Here is a 27,633-nt window from a genome sequence, read left to right as displayed (position 1 = left end):
ATATTATATACATGGGCATGCAGATGATGATCATGACGGATATAAATTTTAAATTTCCATTTTCTCCCATTCCCTGCAATAGAGAAGCATTAAATGAATCCTATAGATTCAAAATCCCCTATATCCATTTTCACAAATTGAAGAATTTTGACAGTAACTGGTGACAAATAGAAAGAATTTTCAACCTTACAATGACTTTTAACAAACCTTTTTCTTTACATTTAATGGGTTTTCGAATTCGAACTATATAAATCATTAGAATTCATTCTTAGCAAGCAATATGTGGGCATAACTAAATTATGAATAAAATGGTCATTAGGGGGTTTTGAATCTAGAGGATTCAAATGAGAGTTGATTTAGTAGATGGATACTTACCGTTACTTGGCTGCGTGTGACACATGGCAGACAACGAGATACTTTTGTTTTCTAAGCGAATTCAGATAGATAGACAGACAAATAGATAGATTTATTGAGTAATATTATACATACAGATTTTATATTATCATAATTTTCCCTAAAATCCAATGCACGAGTCTTCTGACCGTACGTGCTTTATACCCAAAACAAGTTCTCCTTTGTAGCTTCTCCCCCCCCCACCTATGATTATATCCAACTACTCTCTAAAAGAACACACACATTAAAATGGAAATGGAACAATAAAACACATATAATATATCCTAACCTAAAAGACATAAAAGTGTACAGTTGGGCAAATACTATTATCCCTTCCTCAGTTCGCGTCACAAACTTCAACAGCTGAAGTTCTAATCTTTCTCGCCTTCAAGAGGAACAATCCAGTCTTTTGTTCCCATTCTCTATTCCCCATGAGGTCAAGACATGCAAGCGAACTCCTATTCTGACTTAGCATCGATGGTGATAGATATTTTCTCCGTACATGTTCCAATTCGACACACTGTAATAAAATATGTTTATAGGAGTCCTTTTCTTTGCAAAGCGGACAAAGAAGCGAATTCATTGCTAAGCATGTACAGCTAATATAAACAAGATATATTGATTAGGACCAATTTTTCAGCTGCAGTTGCTTCTAAGATAAATCCTGTCAGCGAGTTACTAATCGAAATATAGTTTCAGCGTAGAAATCAGTATAATCCATGCGCAGTACGTACTAACCATTTCCAATATATTGGTCACTATACTCAAGATACACCACGTTATGTGTGTGACGTGTGTTTTTCTGTTAACATCCGCATTTCAATTCCTTGTAAAGAATAGGAATATCAAACATAACTTTATAAAACTTCAGCTAAGTTTCATTTCTCGTTTTTCTACCGATGTTTTTTTAATGAACCGACAAATTATCTGAAATGTATTTAATTTTCTTTCGATGTCCTCGTCAGTTTCATGTGATGTCACACCCAAGTTATTGTTATTATTATTATTATTATATTTAAATCATTTCTGAAAAGTGAAATTCACATTTTATTCTTGAATAGTACATTGCTTCATTCCTTAATGAGAATTAAAATAAGTTTAATCTGAAGAACGGAAAGAAAAACAAGAAAAAAAAGTAATGATAATAGTACAAATATATAAGTATCTGAGGGAAATTAAATATGTTTCACTCGCTTGAAAAAATATCACTGACAAAGGTGACGATGTAATGTAAACATATAGACGGCACAAAATATTAAAATTGTGACGACGAAACATTCTTTTTTATTTCGAGGAGGAGACTTGTCGGTAAGCAGAACTTAGTCAACAACATTTTCACCTAGTGCCCCACTCCATGGGTATTACTATATAAGTAGATTATTACTTGTCAGTGCAAGGTGAATGTGTAGAGGCTGTTAAATATTGGGTTGATGCAAAAAGTTCTTACCGTTTTTTCGTTGTGACAAATTTATTTTTAGGTGAATAGAAGACAGAAATTAATAATTTAATCAGTAACATATTTTCCTACACTGCTTCTGAAGAAATTTGCTGATTTGGAATTAAACCTTAAAGAATTCGTCAAGGCAAGTTTGTAAAGCATCTACGTTGTCAAAGAAGTTCCTTTGCGGACGGAGAACGTAGAAATCTGAGAGCACAAGATCGGGAGGATATGTGGGATGTGGAATTATCTTCTAGCCATACTCTTGGATGGATTGATAGATAGATGCTTTCATCATGGTAGCGGAGTGCAGGCGTGCATTATCATGTTACAGCAGCTTAGCTCAGCATTCGTGCCAGAAGGAGATGTTGAGGTTATGTTTGAGAAGCTTTGTAATGCCGAACCGTTGCGTTGTCGTGAAGTGGGAAAGTACTTCGCGAGGACTTATATTCTTGGTACAGTAGCTCGGGACTGTAGAAGAGCAATTCCCTCGTGGTATGATGTGATGGAATCAATTCGATTTAGTGCCCTGAAATGAACCCAGAACTAACGACCTGACTGAAGATTGGCATATGAGATTCCAGTTACTTGTCGGAAAGGCGGCATCCCTCGCTGTATTGTTTGATGACAGAATTAATTAAGGAGCAGGGGGATACTGAAATGACCATCAGGGAACTGGATGCCGGAAGAAAGATTCGTCCCAACTTAGAACGAAGGATGTGACAAGGAACAGGAGAATTCAAAGTACAGTTAGAAGGTACGAGAAATATAACGAAGACAATCGAGTAACGGAGTACCTGCTAGCTTTAGCCTATAATTTTACATTGTAAAGCAAATAGATACGTATAGATTCCGAATATGGAAGTAGAGTAATAAATATAAATACAGTAATTAATTATAGTAGCCTATGCATATTATATTATATTCACCAGTATGTGAAATGGCTTATGTGAGCTGTCCGGTATGTGCATTTTCTTGTATATTTTTTAGTAGGTTATTTTACGACTTTTCATCAACATCTTAGGTTATTTAGCGTCTGAATGAAATGAAGGTGATAATGTCGCCGAAATGAGTCCGGGGTCCAGCACCGAAAGTTACCCAGCATTTGCTCATATTGGGTAGAGGGAAACCCCAGGAAAAAACCTCAACCAGGTAACTTTCCTCGACCGGCAATCGAACCCTGGCCACCTGGTTTCGCGGCCAGACGCGCGTTATGCCACAGGTGTGGACTCCTGTATATGTGAACTGTTCGGTATGCGAAATTGCCTATGTGAATAATTGTCCAGTATGCGAACTTTCCTGTATATGAATTTTCCTATATGTGAAATTGAGTATGTGAATTGTCCGGTATGTGAAATAGCGTGTGTAAATAGTTGTCCAGTATGTGAATTTTCCTGTATGTGAATTGGCGTATGTGAACTGTCCGGTATGTGAAATTGCGTATGTGAATTGTCCGGTATGTGAAATAGCGTATGTGCATTATTCTCCGGTATGTGAATTTTCCTGTATGTGAATTGGCGTATGTTAATTGTCCGGTATGTGAAATAACGTATGTGAATAGTTGTTCGGCATGTGAATTTTCCTATATGTGAATTTGGCGTATGTGAAATTGCATATGTGAATTGTCCGATATGTGAAATAGCGTATGTAAATAATTATCCGGTATGTGAATTTTCCTCTATGTGAACTGGCGTATGTAAAATTGTGTAGCCTATGTGAATTGTCCGGTATGTGAAATAGCGTATGTGAATAATTGTCCGGCATGTGAATTTTCTTGTATGTGAATTGGCGTATGTGAAATTGCGTATGTGAATTTTCCGGTATGTGAAATAGCGTATGTGATTAATTGTCCGGTATGTGATTTTCCTGTATGAGAATTGGCTTATGTGAAATTTAGTATGTGAATTGTCCGATATGTGAAATAGCGTATGTGAATAATTGTCCGGTATGTGAATTTTCCTCTATGTGAACTGGCGTATGTAAAATTGTGTAGCCTATGTGAATTGTCCGGTATGTGAAATAGCGTATGTGAATAATTGTCCGGCATGTGAATTTTCTTGTATGTGAATTGGCGTATGTGAAATTGCGTATGTGAATTTTCCGGTATGTGAAATAGCGTATGTGAATAATTGTCCGGTATGTGAATTTTCCTCTATGTGAACTGGCGTATGTAAAATTGTGTAGCTTATGTGAATTGTCCGGTATGTGAAATAGCGTATGTGAATAATTGTCCGGCATGTGAATTTTCTTGTATGTGAAATTGCGTATGTGAATTTTCCGGTATGTGAAATAGCGTATGTGAATAATTGTCCGGTATGTGAATTTTCCTGTATGAGAATTGGCGTATGTGAAATTTAGTATGTGAATTGTCCGATATGTGAAATAGCGTATGTCAATAATTGTCCGGTATGTGAATTGGCGTATGTGAACTGTCCGGCATGTGAAATTGCATATGTGAACTGTTCGGTTTGTGAAATTGCGTATGTGAATAACTGTCCGGTATGTTAATTTTTCTGTATGTGAATTGGCGTATGTGAACTGTCCGGCATGTGATATTGCGTATGTGAACTGTCCGGTATATGAAATAGCGTATGTGAAGTGTCTTGCGACGCCAACGCACACCAGCTGACTATACCGACGTTCGCAGAGTTTCCAGATTCCGAGCAAGCAACCCTACTCGTCCCTAGATCTGCCTGCTCTCTGCCAGCCGGTGATCGTGGAATGATAATGGAATGAAGATCGGGCGGAATGGTGGTGATGCCTAGCATGAGGAAACGGGAGAACGAGGAAAACCTCAAATGCCAAATGCCAGCTTCTGCAACAGAAGTGTCGCTATAGATTTGTTAATGAAAAATCCAACTCGAAACCAGATACACTGTGCGACAGGCTGATGGTCTAGACTACTTTAGGAACAACAATAGTACCCTACTTACCATTGAAGCCTGGAACACTGAGAGACACATCATGATGCTGTCGAAGATGAAATATATGAATATTAAGGGACTCAGTGCTTGCTGCATTTCATTGGAGAACCTAAACAGAGAATAATGTAATATATGTGCATGTCCGTTGTGATTTATGATTCAATTTGTGAAATTATACAGAATGTAAGAGATATAAGTGTTATTATTTTAACTGATGATTATTATTCATGTCATAAGGAAGAAAATATGTCCTCACAATTTTTTTCTAATTGCAATACTTAACTACTTATTAAAGTTTACAATATTAAACGTTTTGCAACGTTGCTGGATGGGGAGAAGGGAGTTTAAGAGTATACAGTACAGTACAAGCTGGTACAGATATACCGGTACAAAACAAATACTCTGTTCTAATGCAGGAGCGGACCATGGCAATACTGTTGTTTACATAAAACGAGTAGTAAATATAAACTTTCAATCTCATTAAGAGAACATTATGGTAAATTTACATTTTATGTAACAATATTGCTCCATTTTTATTGTACGTCTAAAAAATAAACAATAATGGTTTTCTCCACAAAATCACACGAACTTTTTTTCTAATGCAACATTTTAATCTCTCCCGCTTCCGTAAAGTATCATTTTTAAATAAATTTTTGGTTGCGTGATTTTCGAAACAGGATAAGAGAAACTGCTACAAAATTCACCGATTAGGTAATCTTTGAGGAAAACGTTGACGGTACATCCTTCTTGCCTCACTTGAATTACGACGACTTTCTCCATAAATTAATAACATATGATATTCCTAAACTGTGAATGACATTGTAAGTTGCTTATCGAATACCCTGTACTGAACTGCCATCCTCTCAGCAGTAGAGCTATGAACAGGGAGCTTGAACTCACAAGCAAACGTTCTGATGGAGGCAGATAAAAAAGTTAAATTTTCTTCTTCCACCATGTTAATAATGTCAAAAGAAGTGCTTATACAAATTTTGGCCACTCGACCGCAATTACGAGACCGTCCAGAAAGTGATTTTCCCTGGGTCCGTTTACAGAAAAAAGCACAATTGCATATACATATTTATTGAAACAGATACAGCAATTGTTGCGCTATTTGTCAACATATCCTCCACTGGAATTGAGACATTTGTCATACCATAGGTTCAATTTTTGTGTCGTAGAAGTCAGCCGCCTCAGATCGGAACCAGCGTTTGACTGCGTCTGCACCTCTCTTTGTTGATCCCATGATATGAGAAATATATCAATTCCGATGGAAAATATGTTGAAAAATAGCTCAACAATTGCAGTGTCCGTTCCAATAAATTTGTCCAATGAAATTATGTTTTTTTTTCTTTTAGCGTCCTCTGGCGAACTTATTTTTTACGACCCTCGTAATTGCGGTCGAGTGGCCAAAATTTGTATAACCACTTCTTTTGAGATTATTAACATGGTGGAAGAAAAGGTTTTAACTTTTTTATCTGCCCCCTCAGAATGTTTGCTTGTCAGCTGACTCGTACTTATGTCTCTGCAGAGTACTGCCTGCTGAACGATGCCACGTCTCTCACGCCAGAATATTAACAAATTTAAGCATGCATTTTTATTTAATTTCACAAAAACGTAGTAGAAAGCACAAATATTTATTTAAACTAATATTAACTCTTTGCTAGATATACCTATTAATGTATTTGTTTTCGTAATTTTACTAACGATATAGGTCTAAGCAGTATAATGCAAATAAAATAAATATTTTTTTCTGCAGTTGGAATTACAAATTGATGCATGAAATTATGCACGAATATACATAAGCTTATACCAAATAGGTACAGGCTGTTTATTAATATTCGGGAAACGTTTACGTAATAGATAGAAGATATAAACACAAGCAAAACGTTTATGTAAATATATAGTCATTTTCGCTTTGATTTTTAATTACAAATGATCGGGAGGGAATATTCAAATACAAACTGCTGAGCCATTTATATCCGAACCCACACTTTCTGAAGTCGAAATTGCGATAGAAAATCTGAAAAATGTACAAGTATCCAGGTATCCATCAAATTCTAACAGAACTAATACAAGAGGGTGGAAACGCATTATCTTGTGAAATTTTTAAGTTTATACATCTTACTTACTTACTTATGGCTTTTAAGGAATCCGGAGGTTCATTGCCGCCCTCACATAAGCCCGCCATAGGTCCCTATCCTGAGCAAGATTAATCCAGTCCCTACCATCATATCCCACCTCCCACAAATCCATTTTAATATTATCCTCCCTTCTACGTTTCGACCTCTCCAAAGGTCTTATCCCCTCCGGCCTTCCAACTAACACTATATATGCATTTCTGGATTCGCCCATACGTGCCATGCCCTGCCCATCTCAAACGTAGCTTATACATGCTATTTTGGAAAAGGAAATTGTACCCGATCAATGGAGGGAGCCCATAATTGTACCTATCTTTAAGAAGGAGGAAAAGACTACCTGTAATAACTTTCGAGGAATATCACTTTTGTTGATGTCATACAAAATTTTGTCCAATATTCTTTTGAGAAGAATAATTTCTTATGTAGATGAAATTATTGGGGATTATCAATGTAGTTTTAGGCGTAATAGATCGATTACTGAGCAGATTTTTTGTATTCGACAGATATTGGAGAAAAAATGGGAATATAAGGTTACAGTACATCAGATATTCATAGATTTCAAAAAGGTAATTGACTCGGTTAAGTAAGAAGTTTTATACAACATTCTTATTGAATTTGATAATTCCAAGAAACTAGTTCGATTAATTAAAATGTGTCTCAGTGAAACTTACAGCAGAGTCCGTATAGGCCAATTTCTATCTGATGCTTTTCCAATTCACTGCGGGCTATAGCAAGAAGATGCACTATCATCTTTACTTTTTAACTTCGCTCTAGTAGGCTATATGCCATTAGGATAGTTCAGGATAACAGAGGTTTGGAATTGAACGGGTTACATTAGCTTCTTGTCTATGCGGATGACGTGAATGTGTTAGGAGAAAATCCACAAACGATTAGGGAAAACATAAACATTTTACTTGAAGCAAGTAAAGCTATAGGTTTGAAAGTAAATCCCAAAAAGACAAAGTATATGATTATGTCTCGTGACCAGAATATTGTACGAAATGGAAATATAAAAATTGGAGATTTATCCTTCGAAGAGGTGGAAGAATTCAATATCTTGGACGCAAAATCAATATGGGAAATTCCTGTTATTATTCGGTTGAGAAGCTTTTGTCATCTAGTCTGCTGTCAAAAGATCTGAAAGTTAGAATTTATAAAACAGTTACATTACCGGTTGTTCTGTATGGTTGTGAAACTTGGATTTTCACTTTGAGAGAGGAACAGAGATTAACGGTGTTTGAGAATAAGGTTCGTAGGAAAATATTTGAGGCTAAGAGGGATGATGTTACACGAGAATGGAGAAAGTTACGCAACACAGATCTGCACGCATTGTATTCTTCACCTGACATAATTAGGAACATTAAATCCATACGTTTGAGATGGGCAGGGCATATAGCACGTATGGACGAATCTAGAAATGGATATAGAGTTTCAGTTGGGAGGCCGTACGGAAAAAGACTTTTGGGGAGGCCGAGACGTAGATGGGAGGATAATATTAAAATGGATTTGAGGGAGGTGGGACATGATGATAGAGACTGGATTAATCTTGCACAGGATAGGGATAGATGGCGGGCTTATATGAGGGCGGCAATGAACCTCCTTAAAAGCCATTTGTAAGTAAGTAAGGAAGTAAGTAAGTAAGGGATTCAATGAATCTCGTCTCACTTTTCCTAGAAATTCCTTATCATCAATACTGTTTGTTACAAATTGTGACATGAATAAATGAGTAAATGTTAAAGCATGTAGGTTAGAAATTTTTTTTCGTTATATTTTTTTCTCAAGTCTTATGATGAAATATTTACTTACTCCAGAATAGCCTGGTGATATTTGATACAGTTAATTAAATATTTCTCAGCTGTAATGTCTGCGTCTGAGCTGAATGTACTGTTGTTAAATATTTGGAAGTCATAATGCCGTTCTGAATATCTTGCTTTTTCTTCACTACGGTTCTTCAGAATTTTATTGTGCGCTACAGTACTCTCGCTCAATGAACAGTTTTCCTCATCACGAATGTTATCGTTGAAGACGTCCTTTCCTTCAGAAAGCTGCCTTGTGGTTTGAATTTCATGTGGCATTATTATGTACTGATCAAATTTGTCGAGTAGAGAATTTAGTATTTTAAATTGGGCTTCTGTATATATTAGCAAGCAGATATTTAAAGAAATGTAAGCAGTGGCGCTGATCAAGACAACGGCTATAGTTGTAGCCTGAAAGAGCCAGACCCATTGGTAGACAGGAGATTTCGTGCCTCCTGGTGGAATCCACATCGAATAGCAATAATAGCTCCAGTTAATTTGTGGACCATCTTTGTTATATTCTACGTCATCATTTGACTGTTGATCATCTTCACTAAGTAACCAAAAAATAAAAGGAATTGTGGTCCAAAAAAGTAAGCTTGGAATACTTATGATAATAAATGTCCAGGTAAATACTTTGTTTTCTTTATTTGCTTTCTTCATTATATCTGATTGTTCCTTGTCTAATGAAAATTTCTGTATATACTCTCCAAAATTTTCTTTCATTTTGTCCATGACATTTTGTAGTGGTTTTCTGTTGAAGATCATGTAGAGCGATATGCAAATATTGTTCAGTGTAGCTGTCACTTCGAATATCCCTACTGTTATTTCCATTAAATTTCCCCGAACAAGAAACAATGGGTAGACCTGACAGCAAAACGAAACTATGAAGTGAAAGAGAATTAGAGAGGAGAATATATTATAAATTCTTAGTTTCCATGGAGTGGAAGAGATATTCTTTGCAGGCATCATTCCTCCCATTTGGAAAAACAGTATTTGAAGCTTCATATAGTCATCGTTGTTCCATTTTCCATTGCAGTTTTCATCTTGTTCAACTCTGGGTACGACTGCCATTTCTGAAAATATTTAGAAATTTACTAATGTTATAAACTACTTCTAAAAGAATAGATCATGTGACACTTTCACTAAGAATGTTGTTATTACAAAATATATGGAATAAAATTACGTAAATAATATAACTTCTTTGCTTTCTAAATAAAGTATTGGCATAGAAGTAAGAAAATTCCTGACCCTCTTAATTTATATATTAGGACAAAATTTACATGATCAAAATTCCAAATTAATGAAATTGGCATACTCTTTTCAGTACAGCTTATGTGGAAATATCTCGTCTCATTCTACAGAATGTGTTCAAATAACATTCTACATTCTGTCGTCCTCCATAATGTTTGCAGTTAACTGAGTAATCACTAGGGCTAAGAATTGTATGCCGTTACATTGCGCTTCATGCGTCTCTCACTTTAGGTACCAGTACGTAATTGCGTTGGGGGGGGGGGATTTCAGTGTGTTTCATTCAGCAGTGAACTTTAGTTGGTCGGTTACATTACGACCGAATACTGCTATTCGTAACAGGCAACATTCAACGTCCTGCAAAGAAGAATAATAGCAGATGCCGAGGACGAAATTTGTGATAATTTCAAATGAGGAAATTTGTAATAATGATGCAGATTTAGGGATAAATAATGCTTGTGTAAAATATTTCAAATATGCCCCCATTGTTTCTGCAGAAGCGCAAAGAAGTTTCTCTAGGTATGAGGCTGTGTTTTCTAGCAACAGGCAATCATACTCCTTTGAAAATTTGAAAATGTGGGTTGTTATTCACTGCAACAATATTTGAAATGAAAAATTATGTAAAGATGAAAAAGTACTGGATAAACATTATGGATATTTAGCTCTATGTAAAATTTGTGACAATTTGAAATCAGGAAATTTATTAATAATGATGCAGATTTTGAGATAGATAATGCTTGTGTAAAATATTTAAAATATATCCTCATTGTTTCTGTAGAAGTGGAAAGAAATTTTTCTAGATGTAAGGCTATGTTTTCTGGCAACATGTAATCATTCTCCTTTGAAAATTTGAAAATGTGGTTTGTTATACACCGCAATAATATTTGAAATGAAAAATTATGTAAAAAAAGAACGTAATACACCATCATATTAACATAATGAAATAAAAAGGCTGATACTTGTCAATGTTATATTAGGTATATTCTCTACAGACAGAAAATAAAATGTCTTTAAAATAGTGCAAATTTTTATTTAATAAAGAAAATGATGTCTTCAAATTTTTCTTTAGCAGATAGTTGTGTTTCGAACTCAAAGGAGTGGCTTTTACGAGTAACTACCCAAAAGCTGAGGACTATCATACCGTGATGATAAGCATGAGTTCAAACGAACAAAATACACTGCGTTAACTCACCCTAACTCTGAGACGTACTGAAAGTTAGAAGCGCACGAAGCGCACTGATAGTATAACGGCATATATTTCTCAGGCCTAGTAATCACATTATTTGCACTACGCATTCGTTATTTAGCAACTTGTAGGTTACTATAGACATTGTCAACGTAAATACAATAAAACACAGTAAAATGCAGGATACAACAAAGAATTATAATTATAATAACATCTATTAAAACACATTAACACTCCCTAGCTGAAGTAAAAGAGTAAAAAGGATTATCGATAAGCCAATTGTGTATTGCCTTCTTAAATAATAATAATAATAATAATAATAATAATAATAATAATAATAATAAAAACATCAGAAAGCGTTCGCAATAGAGTTGTACCAGCTTTTAGATTTTGACAGTGAGTTCCACAAGATGACAATTTTTCCTTGTAAGGTAACTATGAACAGTTTATACATTGGCATAATATTATTAAGATTGATTTTAATATTCAATTGACATCTAAAATACCATCCTTTTTAAATAAGGCTTGACAATGAGTATCATACCAATCCAATCAAAATATGAATTGCTTTCTTTTGAATTTAAGAACTTTAGATGGGTCATTTCCATTTCCGAAACTGTAATACCGTAAGTTAAAATACTATGAAAGATTACAAAATAAACATATTTAATATATTGTTTCGGCAATGATGGTTTTAGGTGCCGTAACAAATGTATTACTCCAACTAACCTAAACAAATCATACCAATATCTGCTTCTCAAGTCAGTTTGTGGATTGAAGGCATAGCATATCAGTGGTTTGAGTCATATATCCTAAACAGAAAACAAAAAGTGGAAATCAAAGCATTTAATAACTCCTTTAAATCTACTTCAACATGGGGAAATGTTCATACAGCGGTCCCGCAAGGATCTATATTAGGGCCTCTTCCTTTTCTAATTTTTATAAATGACCTTGGCCCCATAATAAAAGGAATAGGTTATCCTATACTATTTGCAGATGACACAAGTATCATAATTACAGACAAGAACTTTGCCACATTCAAATATAAAACAGAAATAATTCTCCTTAAAATTTATGATTGGTTTACAACCAATAAACTAGCATTAAACATTAATAAAACTAACATAATTCAATTTAAAGCCACTTCAAATTTAATCTCTGAAACATTGGACACAACTATCAACAATATACCTCTACTAGAAACATCAACAACCAAATTTCTTGGTTTGCGTATTAATAATACAATAAATTGGAAAAATCATATCAAAGAAATAACCCCCAAACTTAGCTCAGCATGCTTCGCAATTAGGTCGTTACAACAATTTCTAAACAGCAGTATCTTAAAGACAATATATTTTGCCTATTTTCATTCCATTAAGTCCTACGGAATAATATTTTGGGGAAATTCTACAGATAGTAAAAATATATTCTTATTACAAAAAAGAGCCATTAGAATAATAGTTGGAGCAAAGGCTAGAGAATCATGTAGATTATTTTAAAAAAATTAGAGATTCTAACCTTAACAAATCTATACATATACTCTCTAATAAATTTCCTCTTATGTAATAAAGAAAATTTTCCAACTAACTCAGCCATACATAGTATAAATATCCGCAGAAAGGAATGATTTTCATACGCCATCATCAAATTTATCATGCTTTCAAAGGGGAGTACGTTACATGGCGATAAAAATGTTCAATAGTCTTCCTGAAGACATTAAGAATCAAAGCCAAAACCCTGCATTATTTAAGGTAAAACTAAAAAATTACCTAATATCTCACACTTTCTATTCTGTAGATGAATTCTTGACATTTCACAGTACTGTGTAAATAGTATAATACTATTAAATGGTAAACATATTACATTGTATAAAATATTGTTATTAAGGTATTAATTCTGTACATATTTTATATTTGCATTTTATATGTATGGCATTTTATTGTTAAACGTAAGAATTGGACATGTCCTTTATTCTATGCTATAAAGCAAATGTAAGAATATTATGGAACGAATAAATCTATCTATCTATCTATCTATCTATCTATCTATCTATCTATCTATCTATCTATCTATCTATCTATCTATCTATCTATCTATCTATCTATCTATCTATCTATCTATCTATCTATCTGTCTGTCTGTCTGTCTGTCTGTCTGTCTGTCTGTCTGTCTGTCTGTCTGTCTGTCTGTCTGTCTGTCTGTCTGTCTGTCTGTCTGTCTGTCTGTCTGTCTGTCTGTCTGTCTGTCTGTCTGTCTGTCTGTCTGTCTGTCTGTCTGTCTGTCTGTCTGTCTGTCTGTCTCTGCCTCTGCCTCTGCCTCTGCCTCTGCCTCTGCCTCTGCCTCTGTCTCTGTCTCTGTCTCTGTCTCTGTCTAAACATTAGACACACCCATATCATGCAAATTATTTTTAGTTGTAAACAAAATTCGTTACGTTTTATTGTCAATTAGGCAGAAACCATTTATCCAGAATCATTGACTAGGGCCACTAAAGGAATCATCCCCTTTTTTTTTTTTTTAGCGAGTCCTTCAGTTGCTGTCTCTTGGTTTGATTCATATCTTCGCGACCGACAACACTGTGTCAGTTCTTCTGAATGTGAGTTGTGAAGTCTGGAGTCCCGCAGGACTCTTGTCTAGGGCCTTTACCTTTTATGGTTTACATCAGTGACGTAACAAAACAATAAAGCCACAGTCTAATATATACAGGGCGTTTAAAAATACGGGGCATAATTTCAGGTATGTATTTCCCACATGTAGACAATCAAAATAGTTCATTACAACATGTGTCCGGAAATGCTTCATTTCTGAGTTATGGCCTTCACAACATTGAAATTCACCGGAACGTTTTTCTTTCCGCAGGTCGTTGCCATTACAGACGATGTTCAAAATGTTCACCTCCTGCTTGAATACAGACCTCACATCGATGTCTCATTGATCTGCGAACACGATCCCAAAGTCCAGGAGTATTGCGTATGTCCTCAGAACATGCCACAATTCGATTCCGAAGGGATTCCAAATCAGGCACCGGAGACGAATAAACCAATGATTTTAAATGGCCCCACAAGTAGAAATCGAGAGGGTTCAGATCAGGTGAGCATGGAGGCCAAGCAATTGGGCCACCTCTACCTATTCATCGATCAGGAAACCTTCGATCCAAGTACCGGCGAGCCGTACGACTGAAGTGTGCAGGAGCGCCATCATGCAAGAAGTGAATGTGTTGACGATTGATCAGTGGAGTGTCTTCTAAAACATGAGGTATGGTGTTTTCCAGGAAGTTTGTGTACGCCTGCCCCGTAAGTCTGTTTACAAGTACTGTACATGGGGTCCAACTAATCGATCACCAATGATACCGGCCCACATGTTGAGGGAGAACCGCACCTGGTGATGAGATGGAACAGTTGCACTTGGGTTTTCATATGCCCATACATGCTGATTGTGGAAATTTGTTATGCCATCTTGTCTGAACTGTGCTTCCTTTATCTGTAAATAATACTAAGGCAGGAAAGCTCGGATTTACACCACACAGCTGCAAGAACCACTGACAGAATCTAACTCGTGCAGGGTAATCTGCTGGTGACAGGGCCTGTACACGTTGCAAATGATAAGGATACAATTGATACTCTTTCAACAGTCTCCAGACAGTCGTATGAGGAACATTGACTTGCAACGCTACCCTTCGTGTGCTGATAGAAGGAGTCATGTTCACAGCCTCCAGAATCTCCTCCAGTACTTCTGGAGTTGTAGATCTTGGTCGTCCCCTTCCCAAACCAGGAGAGTTAAATTTTCCATACTCGCACAGACGGTAATGGATACGTACAAATGTCTTCCGATCTGGACATTGTCGCTGTGGGTACCTCTCCTGGTACAAACAACGAGCCAGCGCAGCATTGCCGTCCGCCTTACCGTACATGAAGTGTATCTCTGCCAGCTCTTGATTTGAATACATGTCGCACAGTCTAACGTCTACACAACACTGAATGTAACCTTCGCCTCGGAATGAACTGACAGAGTGCCCTCTTAATGTCTCCTTTGACGGCAACGACCTGCGGAAAGAAAAACGTTCCGGTGAATTTCAATGTTGTGAAGGCCATAACTCGGAAATAAAGCATTTCCGGACACATGTTGTAATGAACTATTTTGATTGTCTACATGTGGGAAATATATACCTGAAATTATGCCCCGTATTTTTTAAACACCCTATACAGTCACGAAGCTTAAGTTTTGAGGGTACTAGGAACAATAGACTGTGCCGGTACTATTTCACATTGTAATGGGGCGATAGTAGTGATCCTAGTGGTTAGCAACTATCTATATATGCATATTTCCTACGTATTGGGCTTCGTGACTGTATATACTAGACTGTAATAAAGCATTGTAAATATCACATGTATGCTGACGACTTACAGATTTACATCCATTTCCTCCGCGACGAAACGAATGGCGCAATAAGTAGAATGAATGACGATTTGAACTCTATCTCCGTGTGGGCTCATAATTTTGGATTAAAGTTAAACCCAGAAAAATCTCAGTCTATTGTATTGGGACATCAATGTCTGCTTGGAACACTTAGCCGCGATAAGCTACCACAAACAAAGCTAAATGGTAAATCAATGGAATATTCTGAAACCGTTAAGAACCTTTGTTTCTTTATGGACAGTGACCTAAGTTGGAACAGTCAGGTAACATACATATGTATGAAAATATTCTCGTTGCTCCATTATTGAAACCATATGAGGAAATTTTTACCACTCTCCATAAGAAAGATTCTTATTCAGACGCTTGTGATGTCTCATTTTGATTACTGTGATTCTTTGCTGACAAATGTAACGCATAACCTTTCTGAAAATTACAGCGTGCTCATAATATGTGTATAAAATTCATCTGCAATACGCGCAAGTTTAATTACGTAATACCATCCCTCGAGCTTCTGTCATGTGTTCGCCTGAAGAAACGAAAAATCATGCATTCATTGACACTGCATTTAAACTCTTGCATACCTCTTCTCCTACTTACCTAGATGCACGTTTTCAGTTTCTCACAACAGTACGGAATCAGAATCAAGCAATTCTTCTACCTCTCATCACAGAACGTCATTATCGAGGGCTTAATGTGAAACTAACGTACCTACAATCGATGTTTTATTCACAACAAAATCTTAACAGGCAATACGCTTATTTCACATGAACTGTACCATTATATTTCGTAGTTACGGATTGTATTATATACAAGGCTATTCCGAACTAAGTTACGATTTTTTTGACCAAGTAAAAGATCGAATTATTATCGATTAGTGTAAAAACCTAAAAATGTCAATTTTTTGTAGTTACTTTAGTTTCACAGTAAGATCTCGAATATGAGTCTTTCCACGTAAAATCGAATAAAATCAGGTGATAATTGACCTTAGGGTCTCCGATGTTTCTCAGACTCTATCAGTGTATTCTAATGAATAAAATACAGGGACATCATTTTATTTTTACTAACATTTTTAATATTAACCTGTCTATACCTTTAGAGAACCGGAAACACCGCTTGCTCCCCCCTCCAAGACTGGAGTTCGATGATACTGGCGTAAAACACAAATCACTCTACTAGGTATAGGAAGGAAGGAAAGTAGTTCATCCATTTACGTAAACTAGGAAATATCGCGATTTTGAGTTTGATAATTTTCATTAGGTTTTTCTTTAATCAAAGTACAGTACTGTATTAAGAATAAGTGTTTTTAATCACGAAGTGAGTTATCCATGCGAACGTATTCATTATGCAGTGTATACTGTCTACAACACATTAGCGTACAATATAGAGAAAAAAGTTAAATTGAAAAATAATCATAATATGACTATTTAAACACAATTTTGAAAATGGTGGCCGTTCATTTCGATACAGGCTTCAGTTCTTTTGTGCATATTATCGCACTATAGACTATTGCATCTAATTCCAATTGCCAGTTTCGTCCTTCGTACTAGTAACTCATGTTGAAATAATTCTATACCTACTCTACGTACTGTAAATTCAATCTTCACTTCTGCCCGACCCGAAAATATAAAATTACTCAGATATGCTATCTACTGTCCGTCCAAGTGGTTATGCCGCATGATTGTAGAAAGGGAAGAAATCACTTAACGAGACCCTTTTATTTAAGTTAAATTAAACAGCTGTATAATATTACGTAAACTTCCAATTCCTAAGAGAAATTAATGTTTTCAGAAAAGAGCTAAGACAGCCCAGCTATTACAGAGGAGCGAGCAGAAGCAAGTGGGGAAAATCGGGATGCGACGTAGGCAAACGGACAGTACCTGTGCGAAAATATTCAATATTGAAAGCTCTTTCGTCACTGGAAAACGCGAACATATTTCTGGAACGTACTATACTCAGTAACTCAGTACTGCTTACTATCTACGGTCTTGGTTCTGTGTGGAGTTGGAACTTCCTTAGTAGAAGGGGTGGGAGTGAAGTACATTCAAAAACTCAGGTACAATAAAAATTGAAGTAAGAATGAAATGATGTCCCTGTATAAGGCATGCATAGTTTCGTTTGTCAGATAAAAATGTATTTCAGTCATTATTAATTATCAAATTTATCAAAATTTCGCTCATCTCTTCACTTAAAACTAAGCCTATCTCCGGTTATATTTTATCGTAGAGAATTGTCGTATATGTCAATTTGAAGGTAAAATGAAGCCCTTTTTATAGAATTTACTTAATGGAGTTAAAAATAAAATTTGAGGCAATTTTATGCATTTTATTTTTATAAAATTATATATTCGCGTTGATGTATGAGCAGGACCTGGACTACATCACTGGGTCAGGCTACGATCACGTAATAATGAGCAGTTAACACTTGTAATTAAATTAAATTATTTCACACGAACAGGAGAAATAAATTATTCAGGACTATCATTATATATTAATATAATAATATAAAGAAACATCACATTTTACATAACGCAGAAGAACACAGTACGGTACATTAATCTTTATGAATACGAGCAAGCTTTCCTCCTTTTTCAAAAGAGTACTGTTTGGTTAGGACTCTATTTTTGAATGTGGGATAAAGGAATGCAAATTTAACGTGCCAGGTATTGGTTTTGTTGTCTCGTATCTAGAGTTCAGAACTTCATTATGATTTATGTGTTGTTTCAGAGTAAAAAAAATGAAAATAAATGTTATTCATATTTTTTGAGCCCAGATAAATAATTTTTCAGGCGTTGTGATGAGATCCTTATTTAATTGGAGACTGTCCTTAACCGCAAGTCTTTTAGTGGTACCCGAATGCCATCACATGGTCCCTTTCCATGTGATATCGCAAAAATTTTGAAAAACTAACCTTCCAATTAGGGTGCTATTCTTTAAAGCAGCGGTAAGTTTTTTTTTTTCAGATTGCTCAATATTAATCGTTTCTGTTTATAGATTCTTTTACCGTTTTCCTTCACTGTAATATAATTCTTTTTGCCCGCCATTACTCTACTGACATCATCAGAATTGTAAAACTCTATAACTCTTTCTACAATAGAAATTTCTGAACTCTTCGTCGTTCGTTTCGCTTTTTCCTCATTTACGAAATATATTGACTAGAAAATCATTCCTACTTATACCGCTTTTGGCGCGCACTCGGATCCTAATAGCTCCGCGACACCGTAGTTTCCCCAGTTTCTTATTGTCCTCCACATCAGTATCACTCCAGCTCTGTCTTCTATTCCTCTACAAACCTCAGTAAAGACAAATTTTATATGCAATAATAATGTTACTTTTTAATTTACAAGTGCATATTTTACATTGCTTGAAAAGGGAATACAGAACATCAACAACATTAATTATAATACATAACTTGAAACTGAATTTTATCAGACACTTTTTTATTTGTGTATGCAGTATTTTGTTCTAATAAAAATTTAGCATAGTTAATGTAAAAGTACTTTCCGTTCTCTTTAAGTTTCTATGAAGGAAACTGTTTACGTATTAAGGCTGGTTCACAATAAACCGGGAACGGAAACGACAACGAGAACGATAACAGAAATATTGTTAAATTAAATGTATTTAAATATGAGCATTCAGAATAGTTAATTGTGAATGCTTACATTTAAATCAATTTATTTTAACATTACTTCCGTTCTCGTTCTCGTTTCCATTCCCGGTTTATTGTGAACCAGCCATTACTGTCCATACTACTGAATTTACAGCTCTATATCGATAAACTACCCCTTTTAGATATGCAGCGTGCTATACTTAGCCCGCGGAGTAAGAACAAAGGACGATGGAAAATATGAACCAAAGTTTAATTTTTTTTTTTAAACCAGTGGGTTCTACTGTATGTTTCGTATTTTTCTCATGTTTCTGGGAACCCTATTTGAAACTAATATGATATTCGAATTTTTTGCTGAAGGTCTATTCTATCAGTCGGCCTGGTTGGTTCAGTTGGTATAGCGCTGGCCTTCTATGCCCGAGGTTGCGGGTTCGATCCAGAGCCAGGTCGATGGCATATAAGTGTGCTTAAATACGACAGTCTCATGCCTGTAGATTTACTGGCATATAAAAGAACTACAGCGGGACAAAATTCCGGCACACCGGCGACACTGATATAATCTCGGCAGTTGCTAGCGTCGTTAAATAAGGCATAACACTTTAACATCTATTCTATCCAAGGAATGAGAAATTAATCGAAGCACAATTACATTACTTCCACTCTATAATATGTACATAAAGGTGATGTAAATAACGAAGATTATGTAGGTCTAAATAAAGGTTACAGTATGTAAATACCGTAAATAATATTGCTTTGTATAACTGTCTATAGGCCAAAGAAAATGTTACGTTTCAACATCTGAAAGACTATAATACGTCGTATTCTATTAAACATGAAAATGTTGTATATTTGTCCTTGAGGAGAACGTTTATTTTTTTCCCTTTCTCGGACAGCTCCAACTAACACGCTTGTGTATGAAGGGTGAGGACAACCTTGACAGCTGATTTATGCTATGTGCATGTAACTTCAAAGTCGATGTGCAAGTACAAAACGACTCTTTATTGGCCAAGGAAAACATTAATGTTGTATGTGGTTCTTTATTCCCAACTGTATTTAGACTCCCCACTTTAATTTTCAAAATGTTTCACATTCAGTCACACTTATCCTTAGCAAGAGCGAATTTCTTGTTTGCATTGTGTAGTATGCAGCCTGTGATTGAGAAAATTGTTTCGTGTAGTTAATTTCTATACAAATTCTGTTTTTAAATCCTCATCGGTTTTGAATTGCTTGTGTACAGTTTTAGTGTAATTACATAATACAAAAAATGCGTTGTAGAAGTGATGGCTGAGCAGCAATTTATATTATTTTCAGATCGGAATAAGAGGTGAGTGATAATTTATTATTATTGTTGTTATTATTATTATTATTATTATTATTACTATTATCATCATCATAATCATCATAGTAGTAGTAGTAGTAGTAGTAGTAGTAGTAGTAGTAGTAGTAGTAGTAGTAGTAGTAGTAGTAGTAGTAGTAGTAGTAGTAGTAGTAGTAGTAGTAGTAGTAGTAGTGGTGTGGTGGTGGTGGTGGTAAATTTAGCAAAATTAAACAGTTCTATAATATTACGCAGAATTCTAATTCCGTAAAGCAAATATTTTCAGGGAAAGCCTTTCAGCCTCAGTCGCTAGCCTTTACAGAAGGGCCAGCAGAAACGGGTGGGGGAAACCGAGATGCGACATAATATAACACACGGTCGGACGCTTCATTCTTCTCAATATCCACATTTCAAATGCTTCTAGTCGTTTCTCTTGACTTCGTTGTAATGTCCGTGTTTCTGCCCCCATACAATGTCACACTCCATACAACGCACTTTACTAGTCTCTTTCTTAGTTCTTTTTCCAGAGGTACACAGAAATGCTCCTTTTCCTATTAAACATTCCTTGGCCATTGCTATATCCTCCTTTTTACTTCCTGGCGGCACCTCATGTTACTGCTTATAGTACACCCCAAGTATTTGAAACTGTTGACTTGTTCTACAGCCTTATTTAGAATTCGCAAGTTTACCTTCTTTATTTTTCTTCCGACAACCATGGTCTTCGTCTTATTTGCATTTATATTCATCCCATACTGCTCACAGCTGTCATTTAGCTCCAGTAGCATATCCTTTAGTATCATCTCCTCTTCTGCTAACAACGCCATTTCAACAGCAAATCTTATGCACTTTATTCTTCTTTCTCCTACTATCACTCCTCCCATGTTCTGAAAACAGTTCTTCACTAAATCCTCAAAGTAGATGTTGGAGAAGTTAGATGATAAAGGGCATCCTTGACATACTCCTCTCCCTATTTCACTTCCTTCTGACATTTCTTCTCCTATTCTGACTTCGACTCGTTGTTTCATATAAATATTACTAAACAAGTTACGTAACAATTTTATTTTTAAAGTATTAGGCCTACATGTAATAAATGAATGCCCAGCAAATACATTTTCATTTAAAATTTGTCTATTTGTTGGGTTAATCTGTTAATGATATGCTAAAGTTTCACCAAAGTCGCATACAGTCACGAAGCTTGAGGTGATTTGCATTTCTCGTGATACAATGCTCCAAGCGGTTAGCAACTGAGAGTACTAGGAACAATAGACTGTGCGTTAGTAGCGATCCTAGTGGCTAGCAAACTAAAGTTCAACTGTCATTGAATGCATATTCCCTACTTATTGAGCTTCGTGACTGTATATACTAGACTGTGATTCCACTTCTTAAAATATTGACTGCATTGTGTGTGTTTTTACAAAAAAAAAAAAAAAAAAAAAAAAAAAGACACACACACACATACACACAACACTAAGTGAGTATAAATTTGCTGCTCATTGGATGATAGAAAGGAGTAGGAGTGGAAAGATGTGGCCAACTTAATATATTTGAAAACAACTCAGATACTTAATTGAATTTTCATGTTTTCTTGGATATCTAAATAAATAAAGAATTAAAAACATATATGAACAGAATTAACTGTGCTAATTGTACCAATTTGCTTTACCTGGATATATTTAGCGCATCGCAGTGCAATTAGCATTTTAATAGAAGTATAACTCTATTGGTACTACCGAATGATATTATACCGAACGCTTCTCATTTTAATTTCGAGCGCTGATAGCAGTGTGCAGTTCGTGATTATATGTGCAAGTGGTTTAATTTTTATGTTGGATAATGGGGACATATGAAGAAATGTACGGTCAGAGAATGTCTTTGCGAGTTGAAAGGTCAGTTACACATTTTCTTATAGACTATATTTGACATTTTCTGAAGGTAACTGTTTGTTAAGATCTTCCGTTTGTAATTTAAAACTATGATATGGTGGAATGCTAAGGTTAAGCTACGGTTTGGCTACGGCGATCTTCGCCGACGATCATCGCTGGTGATCTTCGCTGGGATTCTGTCCCGTTGATTAGAATGTGCATGGTTTCTTTACGGCGATGAACGTCAACGAACGTCGTTGGGCTCGACGAACATCGTCGGCGTTTGCCTTGGAGGCAAAAACCTGGCGATCATCGCCGAGAAACCAATTGTAAAATTACAGTAGGTGATGAATTAAATCATTTAATAACGTGATTTATACATCATACATACCATAATGGCGGTAAAACAGAAATCTTTCTGCAATTTCTCCACTAATGAAGACGAGATATTAATTGAGTAAACACAAATTCCTGTTCGACATGAACCAACGTAAACAATAACAAATCTATATTTTGCAACAACCAGAACTGTTAATACAATTGAGTAAAGTGATTCATAATTGAAGGACACACACACGATGCGGCAGATTTAGCTACTGAAGCAAAAGTTTCAGTGTGAAATAGTAAGTGAAGTGGAATTCCGAGCAAAGGAGAGAAGTGCAACAACCTCGTTCTCCCATTATTTATTTTTATTTATAACATTATTTCCTAAATAAATGCTCCTAAATGAAAAAATAACATTTTAAAAAGAAAAATAAAATGTTTATATCATTGGTTTTTACCTTAAAGTTATGCTTATCTTTCAGCTGGGCTTATTGATTTGTGAATAAATTTTGTGAGTAATTTTACAATATCTTTTCAATTGAACTTAAAACAAAATGAAATTGTTCGGGAGAAAGTCTGAAATAATCCTTATAATTGGTGGGTTCTTTTTCAAATGTCTTAATATCAATGAATTATTTATTTTATTTTATCTTATTTTTAGTAGGTTATTTTACGACGCTTTATCAACATCTTAGGCAATTTAGCGTCTGATTGAGATGAAGGTGATAATGCCGGTGAAATGAGTCCGGGGTCCAACACCGAAAGTTATCCAGCATTTGCTCATATTGGGTTGAGGGAAAATCTCGGAAAAAACCTCAACCAGGTAACTTGCCCCGACCGGGAATCGAACCCGGGCTATACCTTATTTTATTTCAAGGAGTGCAGTTCGGTGTTCAAATAAGCCACCGAACTGCACTCCTTGAAATAAAATAAGGTATACCTAGTTTCGCGGCTAGACGCGTTAACCGTTACTCCACAGGTGTGGACTCAATGAATTAAAAGACCCCTCTGTATATCTATTTCTAAACATGACATTAACTATTTTAAAGATCCGTACTTGTTTTTCAAGGCAAAACTTATATTATAACGTTATCATATTGTCACCCACTTATCACCTGATCAGACATGGTCAACTATATAAAACACTTTACTATCCACCTACGAAGTTCGCCGGTAAAGAAACCACTCTCTGACGATGACCGCTGGCGATTTCAATCGTCAGAGATGTTCGTTCGACGAAGATCGTCGTAGCCAAACCGTAGCTTTAGTTCAATGTCTCATGTATTGCATTACCATGCATGTAATACAACCGTTTAAAATCAGAGCTGTTTGAGGTTCAATAAAGAGGTAGCCTTTATATTCCTTTAATTTATTTATTTGCGACTGTATACTAGTTCTAGAGATGAAATACTTGCGAAAATATTCAATTTCTTTATGCACGGTTACATGTCTGCGTGTGCGTGCGTATGTATGCGTGTGTACGGTAAAATGCAACGCGATAAGACTGGGTTATTTCCAGAACCAAAGACAAGTAGGACTACATTGAGTGTGTACATACAGTTGCCTGGGAACTACTCGTATATTCTGCAACGTATGAAGTTCGGTTGTACCTCATATCAGTCTATGTTTTTTTTCATAGTGCAGCATTATGTGCCCGCTTTCAAACCTTGTATTAATACTACGCAATGTATTTTTTTTATTGGGTTATTTTACGACGCTTTATCAACAGCTTTGGTTATTTAGCGTCTGAGTGATATGAAGGTGATAATGCCGGTGAAATGAGTCCGAGGTCCAACACCGTAAATTACCCAGCACTACGCAAAGTAGCGTTCAAGATTTTCGTTGACTAGTTCTGTGTTTGTGCAAGAGATGATAATAATGTTATGAAATACCAGTTAATTGTCAGTTTATTGTCTCAATTTGCCTTCCTCAGATAAGTTATAGGTTGAATCACGAAGGTAGAGGAACTAAATTTAAACTAATTCTTCGGCAGTCCCCGGCAAGACTAGGTGTGGAATTCCGTAAGCGAGAAGCTTACAAGGTGAATGAGGATAAATAAAAACAGGCACGATGGGGAATGGTTAATAATGCCTGATATTGATTCCGTATCGTAGTAATGTATTCAAAGAGAGTTACCAATATTTACGAGTAGAGCTGAGCAATATTCTAAATAGGACAGATAAAGAATGTACAGAGCCAGAATAAAAAAATTGCCATACTCTTAAAGCTCTTTACAGAGCACGATTCACAGCACAAGAATTTAACAATGGTTTTCAACCCAGTGTTATTTGAATAGTACTACAGAAAGGTATTTCTCAACAAGCATGATATTAATCTCACACTTTTACTATGTCATACTACTTTTGACCAATAAAACGGTACGAAAAGACATGTTTTAACCAATTATGGCTATTTATCGCTATAATTTTTTCACTTCCCTAGCATTTGCTTATTTTTGTCACTTCCATAGCATTTGTTTCTTTTTTCGCCAACATTTAAAAATGAAAATTCTTTACGTTACCATAAAACATGCTTTGCAAACGTCATTTGTTTCCCTTATAGTCAACTGGCTCTGTTCAAACGTTTTGGTGAAGCTAACATTAGTGAAATAGAATTTTAGTAAGTTTATTGTATTAGAATACTTTATTACTTTTAATTTTCATATACTTTCTTCTGTTTTTATCACTTCCCTACTACCGTTTGTTCCTTTGTTTGCCAACATTTCAAACTGCAAATTCTTTACGGTAATAGGTTTGTTCATACAGCAAGTTTGTGATGGTTTGAGAACTGTTTGCAAACTGTTCCAACCTCACCTATTGCAAATGATCGGTTTGAAAACTAATTTCAAACCATCCGTGATTTCAGCTGTACGAACGCATTTTCAAACTGGTTGGAACCACAGCAGTCTAGATAGTGTTTGAAATTACGACAGCAGAATCAATTAATTAAAATACTGTGATACTTCAAATAGTTGAGAAAGGCTCTCTGCTACATGGCGGGTTACACGAAAATAATAAATTCGCTATTATTGTACCTAGGGATAATATGTTAAAAATAAGTTTCATTTTTGGGCCTGTCTCTTTCCTCAGATAATTCCAGCAAGCCTAATTCATTGCTACTGGATATTTATTCCATATTGTTATCTCTAGAAGTGCTTGAGTCAGACATCTGAAAGAACAATTACAGGTCTAAATTAGCCTAACTTCTATTTTAAAACACTTCCGGAAAAAAAATTTATTACAGTTAATCTGAAAACGACTTCAGAATAATACCGCGTAAGTACATATATGCCGTTATTTCTTCATTGGTGCAAGAGCATAATTTATCTTTTTATGCACTTATTTCTCTACCCTTGTATCATAAATAAAAAAAATGTTTTTAAATTACTTTCAGTTTGCACAGTCTTGCTACATAAGTACTTACGCATATTATGAAGTATAGCATTGTTTTTAATTGACGCAGTCGGTCATTGTACATAAGTACTTACGCGGTATTCTGAAGTACAGCGTTAATCTTTATGAAGAGCGTACTCATCATAATCATAGACTGTGGATTTTGTTTTAAAAGTGAACTAAAATAAAAACATTAACTTCATCTGTAGGTAATTGGTGCAGCGAGGGTCTCCAGTAACAGTCACCAAACTTCTACCAATTTCGGAAACCAGGTCTTTTGCTTCTTTACACCAGGAGCCTCGAGGGGGAGGGAGCCGATGAAACAAGGGAAAGAGTTATTTATTAGTGTTGCAATGAGTAATATTAACATTGGGCGAATGAGATAATTAGGGGCTAATGTTCTTTTTTTGTATTTATTGTGTCTTTTGTATTTTATTGCGTGTGTATGTTTTTATTTATATATTACCTTTATATTTATTAGTTGGATTATTTGGTGCAGTTTCAACAAGAAATTGAATTGTTTATACTATATATATATATATATATATATATATATATATATATATATATATATATATATATATGTGTGTGTGTGTGTGTGTGTGTGTGTGTGTGTGTGTCTCACTGTGTGTGTGTTTTTCATATCTTCCTTTTATTTTATTTGTATTATTTTTGTGAAATTTGGTATAAAGTTAGATTAGTTATAATTGTGGTAATCAATGATAACGGTAGCAATAATAATAACTGTTGTTTTACTATTTTATTATTAGTAGTATTATTTTCGTTTTGAAGATTCAAACTGTGCATAGTTATAGCACGAATGGCCGTACGAGCTCGTGCGAAGGATCTTGTGTACATGAGTTTGTATAATTTATTATGCATCGATAAATGCATCTATCTATCTATCTATCTATCTATCTATCTATCTATCTATCTATCTATCTATCTATCTATCTATCTATCTATCTATCTATCTATCTATCTATCTATCTATCTATCTATCTATCTATCTATCTATCTATCTATCTATCTATCTATCTATCTATCTATCTATCTATCTATCTATCTATCTATCTATCTATCTATCTATCTATCTATCTATCTATCTATCTATCTATCTATCTATCTATCTATCTATCTGTCTGTCTGTCTGTCTGTCTGTCTGTCTGTCTGTCTGTCTGTCTGTCTGTCTGTCTGTCTGTCTGTCTGTCTGTCTGTCTGTCTGTCTGTCTCTGTCTGTCTCTGTCTGTCTCTGTCTGTCTCTGTCTGTCTGTCTGTCTGTCTGTCTGTCTGTCTGTCTGTCTGTCTGTCTGTCTGTCTGTCCGTCCGTCCGTCTATCTATCCGTCCGTCCATCTATCCGTCCGTCCATCTATCCATCCGTCCGTCCATCTATCCGTCCATCCATCCATCTACCTACCTATCTACCTACCTATCTATTGTTTCGACAGCATGATGAAGATGTAATTGTCTACTAGATGTAGGCCTATGTATTTACGACTTTTTGGCATTTAAGTGTGCTTAAATGCGACAGGCTCATGCCAGTAGATTTACTGGCATGTAAAAGAACTCCTGCGGGACAAAATTCCAGCACATCCGGC

This window comes from Periplaneta americana, chromosome 14, assembly GCF_040183065.1.
Source record: "Periplaneta americana isolate PAMFEO1 chromosome 14, P.americana_PAMFEO1_priV1, whole genome shotgun sequence".
Classification (NCBI taxonomy): domain Eukaryota; kingdom Metazoa; phylum Arthropoda; class Insecta; order Blattodea; family Blattidae; genus Periplaneta; species Periplaneta americana.
Note: the sequence above shows the minus strand (reverse complement) of the source record.